Source organism: Diadema antillarum, unplaced genomic scaffold (genome assembly GCF_040938485.1).
Source record: "Diadema antillarum isolate AM-2024a unplaced genomic scaffold, OU_Dant_1.0 seq00000802_RagTag, whole genome shotgun sequence".
Classification (NCBI taxonomy): domain Eukaryota; kingdom Metazoa; phylum Echinodermata; class Echinoidea; order Diadematoida; family Diadematidae; genus Diadema; species Diadema antillarum.
This window is the reverse complement of record NW_027271684.1, coordinates 832977-845424: the sequence shown is the minus strand read 5'-3', so window position 1 is coordinate 845424 and position 12448 is coordinate 832977.

The window sequence follows — 12448 nt, the reverse complement described above, 5'->3', positions numbered from 1 at the left end:
TTAGTACTACATTAAGAACTTACTGATGAAAATAACGAAATCATTGTTTTCATCTTACGATAAAGAGTCTCGAGGGAATTCGTCAAAATTCGAAAACGAGAAATAACTGATTTCGTATCTTTCCAATAAAGCACTTGTTCGGTCCGATCAGTTGTCCATAATGCCCGCAGGAAACCTTAAGATTCTCGTACGTTGGAGGTCTTCCGTTCTACCTACATAAACGGCATCTTGGGCTTCCAGGAAACAGTAAGTCATCCTCTGCCACGTAAGAGATGCGTCATAATGAATTATCAGCAAATGCTAAGTCAAACACAAATTGGAAGAAGTACAACAGTATACCGTGATATATAATAGTTATACGTTTCCACATCGAATTGTTATCATTCAAATTAATTATTCAATGTGTCCCCTTAGATATCCGTATATCGACATGTACAAGACAGTGATAGGCAAAATGTGTATAGGTTCTTCAGTAAATTTGTGTTTTGCACTTTGTCTTTTTGTCTTTGAAATTTGTATTCTATTTGCATTCGATTGCGGAAATTGATCAAATAAAATAATTCACACAAATCTACGTGACTTCAAACTTCTCAGCTGATTTAAGACGCTCTGATTAAAAAGAAATATTCTACTGAAGAGATATCTTTTCTTCAGTTATTTGAGCATCATAAAAGAAAAAAAAAACAAATGTGTTTCGCACCTGATCGATTCATCTTGTGATTTTTATTTCTTTCAGTGAAATATGTGCTACACCAATATATGCAAATGCTTTTTCACTCTCTATCACGATTTTCTTTTATGGGAACTGTACTCTACCAAATCTTTCATCTGTAAGTCATCTGTATATGTGAGCAGTTTTGTCATTTCTATGCCATTTTGGAATTAAGTAATAAATTTCAAGAATTACGTTTTGCATTCCGTTAATGATCATTTTTACAGACCTGAACAACAACAGCAAGTACATGTAGATACTTCAAAGTTGTTTTGTTATAGAGATATATCCCATCCATATGAAAGAGATTAGAGAAGTGGCGTTATTGTACTGAATATAATATATGGGACGGAGGCCTTATAATTATGATACAAGCGGTTTAAGAATGCCAGACGATGGCTTAGAAAAATTCTAGTACAGGTCTGGGGGAAGACAGATCTTAAATACGCAGAACAATAAAAACATCAGAGCATCCCTTTTTTTGCCCAAGTCAGTAAGACAATACGAAAGCGACAGTAGAAATGGCGTTATTGTACTGAAGACGCGGGACGAAAGCCTTATAAAAATATGATACAAGCAAGTTTGGAATTTTCGACGATGGCTGAGGAAAAGTGTAGCACAGATTTGCAGATCAAGGGGCAAGACTGATCAGAAATACCCAAAACAATAAGAACAGCAGGACCCAATTCCATAAAAAGATGTTAGGATAGTAACTCCTGCTGGAATGACAACTTCCCACAGAAGCAGCCAATCAGGAAACTGGATTCTTGTCGTTACCATGACAATTGCCATTCCAGCCCGAGTTGATCAATCATAATTATTATCAACTTTTTTAATGAAATGGAGCCCAGGAGCCCGTTGCATAAAACTTACCATTGAATTTCAATGGTAACTACTGTCAAAATTAGGCGTCACAGCCAATCAGCATCAAGGATTATAAAATTTACCGCTAATTTGAAGACTTACCGCTAGAAAGTCCAGCGGTAAGTCCATCGGTAAGGATTTTATGCAACAGGGCCCAGATCACCCATCTTTTGCCATGCAGTAAGAGAAGAGGATAAAACGTAAACGGTCTGATATGCGAATGGCCCTTCATCAAAGACTTGAAACTGCTATAATACATAGGTCTATGCCTACTTTTTTTTAATTTGCTACATTTGCTTAGCTCTTTAGTTCACCCGTCACTAGAGGGCGGTAAAGAGGTCGAGGCAGAGCGGATTCTGGGTCGAGAGTAGTATTAGGATGTCTCGGGTGCCATAACTTAATTCTATTGTTTAGGACAATAGAATATGAAATATGAATATGAATATGAATATGATAGATCGATGAGTTATGAAATATGAATATGGGATATATAAATATGAAATTATGAGTATGAATAAGATATAAAATCAAATTAAAAAATTAATCAAATAAATAACGTGATAGGAGAACTGGAAAATGAATGACGTCACTCATTTAAATATTCATAATGACGTCAGGAGCTTTATTCATTTGCATAAATGACGTCATAGGTTGTTTTGAGAAGAGAAAACAATAAAGAAAAAAAAAGAAAGGTGTATAGTGAATAGAGGGTGAACGAGTTGGGGCATGAAAGTGACGTCATGACATAGAACGCTGCATGAAGGTGTATGTCAGGAGGATGTATAAATTCTCGCAGTCGACCATACTTGTTATCACTTTGCAAAAGGTTGGTTTAGTCATAAGAGGTATATCATGTCTCAGTCTGACGTTGATCCTGATAGTGAATGGTGCAAGGAGTTTCAAAAAACTGCGGAGAAAGCAGACCTACTCATGCTGATAGAGTACCTTACGTTGGTGGAATTGTTCAAGGAACTGAACAAAACCCCATCGAGCTACATCGACCAGTTAGTGTCGGACGACCCACAACTGAAAGTTCGACAAGCGGCTACGTACTTGGACCCTCAGAAGGTAGCCAAGTATTATCCTCATGCAGCCAGGGTGATGTGGATGAATCCGAAACTGATGGATCCATGCATGTTTACGGAGTACATGAAATATCTGCTCAGGAACGAGACAGTGGAGGATCTGAAAGAGAGACGGGAAAAACTGGCTCGTCACCTCGAAGGACTGGACGCCGCTGTGCGCGTCGTGTACCGTGCTATGGGGGAGGAGAGCGACCTGTCAGACAGCGTCATGAAGACATCATCGCTTTAGATACTTCATGGAGGGATGTCTTGTCAATCATCATTCGACAGACTACTACAAAATCCTGTTTAAATGTGGATATGTCAAGAATATTTTCCACTAGTCAACGCATCATGGCATTGGAAGAATTTGAAAACGTGGAAATTGTCGAGCTAGAACCAGACGACTCATTTGAAGATTTCGTCAAGATTATACTTTCAAACTGTATTGGAAATGAGACACGAAAGAATGTACTGGAACGTGGAATGACAGCCGTTTGTTATTTCTTGAAAATGTATATGCTTTCTAACCTGGAGGAACGATGTAAAGATGAACTGTTACTCTTGTTCACGAATGAACTGCGACGATATGATATACCATGGCCCTGTAAACCCCCCAAACGTAGTAAATTGCACCTGATAATGCACGTTATATTAGATGGGTTCTGTCAATTGTATACTGTGGATGTAAACAGAATAGCAACTTAATTTCATGTGTAAAACATTTATACGTATATTTCCGACAACTTGACTTTTTTATGTAGACTAGGTGATCAATAAACACATAGCATTAATGTACAAACACTTGCTTTCTTCGTCTTTTTATATTCAGTGTCTTTTAAATGAATGGGGTGAGTGACTTGCTGTTCATTGATGAGTTTTGTCAGAGGAGAGAGAAGACAGGAGCATGGCGTCGTTAGACAACTTATTACGTAAAATCTATTACACGGCGTCAAACCAGGGAAGTTTTTGTGGAGCAACTAACTTGTGGAGAGCGGTTAGAGAACGAGGAATTGAGAATGTACCTCTTGAAACTATCAAAAGGTGGTTAGAAAAGCAAGACACGTACACACTGCATGCGCCTGCGAGAAAGAGGTTTGTGCGAAACAAAGTTGAGGTGAGAGGGGTCGACGAAATTTGGGAGGCTGATTTAGTCGATGTTCAGAACTTGAAAAAATATAACAATGGATACAGATACTTGTTAACTTGTATAGATGTGCTGTCAAAGTTCGCCTGGGTCGTCCCACTCAAAGATAAAACGGGGAAGAATATTGTTCAAGCTTTTCAGAAAATTACCAGTGGCGATCGCGTTCCCGAGATGTTACATACAGACAAGGGAAGTGAATTTATGAATAAAGAAGTCAAAAAATTCCTTAAGAATCGAGATATCCATTTCTTCACTACGGAAAATGAAACAAAGGCATGTATTGTGGAAAGGTTTAACAGAACCTTAAAAGCACGAATGTGGCGGTATTTCACTTTTTCTAATTCATTCAAGTACATAAACATTTTACAACAACTGGTCAAGGGGTACAATTCTACATTTCACACTAGCATTCGGATGAAACCGCTGGAAGTAAACATTGAAAATCAGCAACAAGCCTTGGATGCTCTGTACGGGGACAAACGTCACAGACGAAGAAATGTTATTCCCAAAGCGAAAAACTCTTTCCAATTCAAGATTGGGGATCAAGTTCGTATAAGTAGAAATAAATTGCGATTCGAAAAAGGATATGAAGCAAACTGGTCTGAGGAAATATTTACCGTCAGCGCTCGAAAGTCAAGGCGGATTCCAGTGTACAAACTAAAAGATTACAATGGAATTGAGTTAGACGGCACATTCTACCAAGACGAAATTGAAAAAGTGTCTAAAGCAAAGTATGAATTATATTCCGTTCAAAAAGTGTTAAAGACCCGAAAGAGAAAAGGAAAGAAACAATACCTAGTTCGGTGGAAGGGGTATGGCAAAGAATTTGACAGTTGGGTAGATCGGATTGAAAATCGTTAAAAGTTAAAAGTTTCGCATACAGCCCTCATTCTCTCTATTGCGAGTGAAAAAGGAAGGTTGACATGGGTTCGCAATTTTACATTACTCTACCGAGTAATAGCTCAATGAAATATTTTCCGGAGAACAAGACATGCAGATATTCAACTAAATTGCACAGACCACTTACTCTAAATGAAGACTACGAGGTAGGGTTAGCTGAAATACAGTTTCAAAATTCATGGTACAACGTGAGAGAGGACAACAATTGGTTAGAGATTGTTACTTTCGACGAGAGTGACGGAACAGACACAGCCGTCCCACTGTCGTTCCGAGTAAACATACCAACTGGATACTACTTCACTGGTGACGAGCTGTGTGATGCGATAAATGATGTTTTGCCAGACCGACTTCAAAGAAATGTTGAATTTCATTACAAGAAGAAATCAAGACGCTGTAAAGTCGAAATACGAGAACACTTAGAAATATTGATGTCATGTCATCTGGCTATGATATTGGGTTTTGAACGTGAATGCCGAATCACTGAAACAACGATGAGTCCGTTACCAGTAGATGTCCATATGAATTTTCATACATTTTATGTCTACTCTGACATTGTTCAGTTTCAACATGTGGGTGATGTAGCTGTTCCCCTTTTGAGAACAGTCGCGGTGGTACCCAATAAGAGGCATGAAAATATTGTCAACACTTACGCCTCTCCACACTACGTTCCTCTGAAAATTTTCAGTTTTGAGACTATTGACATTATATTAACTACTGAAACGGGTAATGTTGTTCCATTTGAACGCGGGAAAGTCATAGTGAAACTACACTTTCGTGAGCGCTCTTCGAATCTATCTTGAGAATGGTGTATGTTAGATCATTTGGAAGAAGTGTCAATCATTTGTCTAGACCCTTCCATTCATATCAACGTGGTATGGGTATTCCCGTCTATAAAGGAGCTGCGATACAGCGAGGTCATGGACTGGGAAGTTTAGTAAAAGGCTTATTTCGTTCCGCTACCCCATTACTAAAAAAAGGAGCAATGGCGTTGGGACGAGAAGCTATGACAACGGGAATGAATATAATGCAAGACACATTAAGCGGTCAATCGTTTAAAAAAGCTGCTAAAAGAAATGTTTCAAAAGCAGGCAAGAGAATGGCTCACAAGGCTCTAAATGGTGTAAGAAGGAAGGTACAGAGCGGAGGAGGTAAATTTATTTTGGTTAAAAAGAAGCAACGAGGTCGGAAACGTGTCATTCGAGTTAAAGGAACCCGTGCGAAAAGACGTCGTCTTGATATTTTCGATTAAACCACGCCTATATCCTTCGTGTAATAAGCAATCATCATGTCTCTGCTTCACGAGAAGAGCGACGCCTGCTGCAAGTCAGAATTGGACATTTTTTCTGTACCATTCACGCAGATGAGCATCGTGAAAGGACCGTGGGTGGAATATCACCCAGTAAGCAACATCACCGACTCCGGCCCCATCGAATTTAATATCGCCGGTACTGCTGAAGAATATGTGGATTTGTCACAAACCATGCTCCATGTACAAGCAAAAGTAGTGAACCCAGATGGAACCAATCTAGCGAACGATGCGCAAGTTGGACCAGTCAATCTGTTCCTGCCTTCACTGTTTAGTCAGGTAGACGTGAAACTGAATGAAACTTTAGTGTCACAGCCATCAAACACAAATGCATACAGAGCGTACTTGGACGTGATAACTCACTACGGACCCGATGCATTGTCTTCTCAGATTACTCAACAACTTTTCTACAAGGACACTGCTGGACATATGGATGTTGGGAACCCTTTTGCAACGGGAGGAGATGCTAATTTAGGACTGAAGAAAAGACAGACGTTCATCGGCACGAGTAAACCGGTCTCTTTAATTGGCCCGATATATGGAGATATCTTCTTTCAAGAAAGGCTTCTACTCCCAGGAGTGGATATCAAAATTAAACTCATTCGTAATAAGGATGCCTTTTGCTTACTGTCTTCACAAGCTGTGATCAAGTACAAAGTTATGATTGAAAAGGCCTCCCTCTACGTTAGAAAAGTAAAAGTAAATCCATCAGTGATGCTCTCACACGCCAAGATGATCGAGTCTTCACCTGCGAAGTATCCTATCAACAAAGTTGATGTACGCTCTTTTACAATTTCATCTGGAAATATGTCAGTGAACAAAGATAATCTCTTTCTAGGTCAAATTCCAAATCGGATTATCATTGGATTTGTTGACAACGACGCCTATAATGGGAGTTACATGAAAAATCCCTTTAATTTCAAAAATTTTCATCTAAGTTACATTTCAGTTACTGTCGATGGTGAACCCTTACCAATGAGACCCCTCCGCCCTAGCTTTGGAGAGGGAAATGGTCAAAACTTCATCGAGGCGTACAATACTCTGTTTCTAGGAACAAATCGTCTATTTACTGACAAAGGGATTGCTATAAATAGAGAGGAGTATGCTAAAGGATATACATTGTACGCGTTTGATCTCACCCCTGACTTAAGCGACGGATGTCACTTGAATCTAGTCAAGGAAGGAAACGTGCGACTTGAAGCTGGATTTGACCAAGCTCTACCCAACACCGTAAACTGTATCGTGTACTCTGAATCTCAGGGACTGATTCAAATCGATAGAAGCAGAAACGTCGTCTACGATTTCAAAGGGTGAAGAAAGAGAGGGGAGGACTATTACATCAAATCACCTTATCTGTCATGGATACCCATCAGATTACCTACGCTTTGACTCGTCATCAAGCTACCAAGGCGTATTTCAGGGGAGTTTATGCCCTAGATGAGATTCCCCGTGTATTAAAGCGGGAAAAGAATTGTTGCATCGTGAATTCAGACACGAGTGACAAAAGCGGTTCCCACTGGTTAGCGGTGTATTTTGATGGAAACAAAGGACAGTTTTTCTGTTCATATGGGAATCCGCCCTCATTTTACGACGATCGCCTAGAAAGATTTATGGAGACATTTGCAGAAAAGTGGAACTTTAATACAAAGAGGCTTCAGGGAACTTTTTCTACTGTCTGTGGTCAATATTGCATTTACTATTTAATCAAAAAATGTGAAGGGAAAAGCCTGCGAGACATTGTTAATGTATTCGGTAAGGATTTGCATTTAAATGACGAAAAAATTAATTCGTGGTTTAATCGAAAATACAATTCAGCCTTTCCAACGCATGATATTGGTTTCACATTCACTCAATTTTCCCGTAGTTTTGAAGATCGAGAAGTCAATACTTAACACACGCACACACACACACACACACACCCAATAGTCACAGATGCATGTATTCAGCACGGGCTCTAACTCAGATTCATTCATGGCTGTGGAGACACGTTATGAATTCATTCATGCATACTAAATATCTATTCCGTATTAAGAGGTTGAATTCAATACACAAAGCTGTCTCTTTAATAACGAAAAATATGAAAATATTTTTGTATGTAAATATGCTTGTACTTGTTTTTCTTTTTTAATGGTATGAGATTGTTGGACAAAGTGTTGTAAATGTAAGTTTACATCTTTGAGTATACTACGTAACGACCGTAATAGAATGTGTACATAATCCTTTCACATCCGTGTTCTATTCATCATTTATTTCAAACGTAATGTAAGAGCTAGTCACTTAATCACTGACCATGTCAATATTCTAAGGTCATCTTAGAATATCCACATAGGGTTACTCTCTTTTCACCTCCTTGTCTCATGCACTATCCATTTCAAACGTAATGTAAGAACTAAATAATGATAGCATGCTCTGTAAAATAAGTGATATCAATTGTACTGAATATGATTTCACTCCGAAACCAATAATCACATGATCAAATCTTAGAATATGGACATGTAGGCCAACTCTTTCTTTCACCTCGCTATTTCATGCAACCGTACACTCATTCCACTCGTAATGTAAGAACCAAATGAAGGTAACAAGCTCTGTAAATCATTGTATTGAATGTGATTTATACTCCGTTTACAATCAATAAATATTACATATTATCCCAATCGATGTACAAAATCTTGTTATTTGTTGTCCTATATACATAGACATAACGAATTAATGAGAAAAGTAAAAGAACAGACACACAGAAGATTATTTCGAACTAAGTACAATCTATGCAGGAAAGAAAAAATGTATCTAGGTATCAACCACATTCTTATAATCAATACAAATAACTTTAAGCATTATTTTTTTTTCTTTCAAGATGGTCTTGTGCATACTCCTTTGCTAATTATAATGATGCACAAATAATTCGCAGGAACAGACACACACAATTGAATTCTCAATATATTCCTCATAATTTCAATATGAGATAAGCCCTCACAGCAACGATTTGTAAATACAGATAGCGAAAGGAAATGAAATAGAAAAAACAAAAAATAAGCAAATCAATCAATAGATAAGCCTTTCACTCATTTTACGTTTACAAAGCTGATGCCTCATATAATACATAAAAGTCAAAATTTAAAATTATTGTAAGTCAGTTCATCATATGATTCAACATAATATGAAGATACTTTATCAGTCTACCTAATGTATCGTCTGACCATTTTTAATACTCTTCCGGTCATTTGGTCATTCGGCCTTTTGGTCATTTGACCATTTGCTCATTTGGTCATTTGCTCGTTTTTGTTTCAGTGTGAGTTATATGGGAAACTGAAAAATATTACAGTCTCCATCACACATTTTCAGAGGAAAAATATATACATTAATCAATCTAAGTAATAGTAAAACCTATATCTATTTACAATCAAAATGATATCACAATATTTTTCAATCCGTTTATGAATATGCAGTCATATTCACCATAAACAGAACCCCTGTGTAATGGGGTCTAATCCTCATGGGATTAGAGAATAGAAAGGGGTGACTGAAACCATTATTTATTAGGGGGATTAGAAACTAACCCATTTTTTGCTTTGAGAAATACCACTTAAACTCTCACGTTTAGGTTTGTCTTTTGCACCACCACGTACTCGCGGGGCCACCCTTTCTTCACGATCTACCCGACTTCCTCCTTCGTCTGCGCTGTCCATACGCTTCCACCGTTGTAGGTCCTGTCTCCTCTTAGGATTAGTGAGAAATGTTTCTGGAATATTCATCGCTGCCAGTATGCGCATGAATTGTTCGCTACCTGTGGGAGAATATCCTCGTCGTTCACGGAAAATATCGTACATCAAATCGCAAACATTACTCCCACGAATTGTGCGCCCATCTATGACAAGCTGACCCGCAGAAGTCCAACCAATGCTAGGATTGGTTTTCAGTTTCTGTAAAAGATGAGAGGCTCGGTTGACGTAAGATTTTGGAATATGTCGAATAATTTCCAGTTCAAGCGGATCAGGTTCAATATGTTCGGGCTCAGTTTCTGTCACAGTCGATGGTTGGTCGGGAGAATCTGCGGACGAAATGTCTCGAACCTCAATAGACAATGGTTTCCTCGCAATTTCGCCCGACTTTAAAAAATTCTGTAGATATTGCGAATACATATTGGCTTTCTCATGAACGTCCAAATCATTCCTCTCTAACACCAAGCGCATCTTTTCGTCCAGTTCATTTCGGTGGTGGTTCGATGACGATGAAGAAGCTGCTTGCAGTGTTTGTAACATATTAGGCGGAACAAGGACCATTTTGCGTGCGTGTTCCATGATTGTCTATACAGATTATTTCTTTCCGGTAAATGCTGTCGCTAGTGCTCCCACCGCTGGAACCACGAGTCTCATCAATAGGGGTAAGAGAAATCCACCGCGTTGAGTTAGAAGTCTCTTCCTTTCTCTTAATGACGTGGACCGATCAGAGAGCTTTCGTAACTTCTGTTTATGTTTAGACAGAGTTCGCTTCTGTGTCGGTGAAATTTTGATATTACCGTTAATGACGTTCACGATGCATTCGCAAATGGCGTCTATCAACCCTCTGTCAGCGGTTTTCAGCAGGGCCCTTCGCTGTTGAGCTGTACAGTGTGCCAATGTCTTCAGAAGAACCGCATGTGTCTTGATACGACGAGACATTTTTAAAAAATAACGAGGTTAAGATGGGATCGTGCTCTTTATACTTTAGGAAGATATGCGAACTGCGTTTCTCCAGGAAAAATATTAGTTCTCAGTCTGAAGTCTTCTGGCGTGTCGGGTTTCAGATCAATGAAAAGGTAGCCATATTGTTCGTGGGTAGCATCGGCATACGCATCCTGGAAATACTTGGTGCGGCCTGGATACATTTGACGCCCTAAACATGGTACTTGCATTTTATCTCTACTATTCTTAAACAAGCAATAATACTGAGTATTTAAGGAAATTGTCCTAGACTCTTTTCCGTTTCTGTACATATTTTGGGTTAGATAAATCAAACTTACATTTCTATGGTGACATCCCTTTGTAAAAAGAGCAGCCACTTTTCTACTATCACTAACAACATCCATCAAATCATCAATTATAAATAACGTGGGTCGTGCGTTGTCAGTAAATGCATAAAAGTCTTCTGGTAGGTTTTCGTGAAATTCAATTTGAGGAATCTCATGCATCATTTCAGCATAATCCTTTTGAAATTCCCCATAAAACCAGACAATTTTTCGAGGAGCAGGGTTAAACATACGCTCACGCTGTTTAATTAGTCTTTTGACAAAAGAAGTCTTTCCCGAAAAAGTTGGTCCGACAACGCACATTGTAAAGGGATGTTTTAGACGGACATCCATGGTAGATCTGTAATCAAAATCAACACGAAAATACTATAAGAGTGCAAACATTAAAATACAAATATTTGAGTTCAAAGTGAATGCGATGTATATTTACAATATAGAGATGTGGGTACCAATATTCATGACTTAAAGCTAGGAGCAGTTAAAACAATTACACATGTAACTACTGTCCCCCATCAGGAACGTCTTCACATTCATCCAGCTGAAATATAACTGACGCTTTCTTCAGAGCTAGAAGTGTTTAAATGGGATAAAATTACAGTCGAGTTTGTCATGCCTTGTTTCTCAAGAAGAATGTCGAGAGAAAAACTGACAAAAATAACAACTATCAGTAAAATGGTAATCAAAATATTCATACGACACGTGTTGTACGGAATACGCCTCACAAAGTCACGATGCATTCTTAAAAAAATCATACTATCCATTTTTTTTTTTTCAACACTATCTCAACCTCAAAAATAATACAACCTTACAGATCTAGAGTCGGGGACTAAATGAGGCAGCATTTTTTTACACCGGTGTATATAAAATACTGGTTATGAAATATCCTTATGGCCATATGGTAGGGTTTTGGTTCCATCTCCAACTCGAACCCTTTTAGTAAAGACTACCCTGTAATCTTTTTTAGATTCGATTGTGTGAATCGTCTTGGTTTTGGTGTCTCGGACAATTTTTGATTCATGAATGGTGCGTATTTCATCGCTTTTGGACATAACGAGTTCTTTGAGTGTGTCATGATTAATGACCGTAGAATTAGTGTGGTTCAACGTGAACCCCCGCACCTTGCACACTGTGTTTCCTTTGTTAGTTTTGTAACTGTAATTCTTCGGTCCACCACACACCCACGTGTGAATGTATTCATCATTAGTGGGGTCGATTTCATTTGTGAGATCACCTAGGTAATCGCCAGTCTTTGGGTCAAAGGGTTCGAGGGACTGATTCGTCTTAAAAACAACACTATCAGTATCATAATAGAGCGCCCTCTCTTCTAAGATTTCCAGAATTGAATACAGCTTCAATCTAGCCATTGCCGTTGTAAAGCTCGCTATCACTATATTAGTATTAACATTTTGCTCTACAAACCCGCGGGCGTTATTGTATTGCACTTCTATCA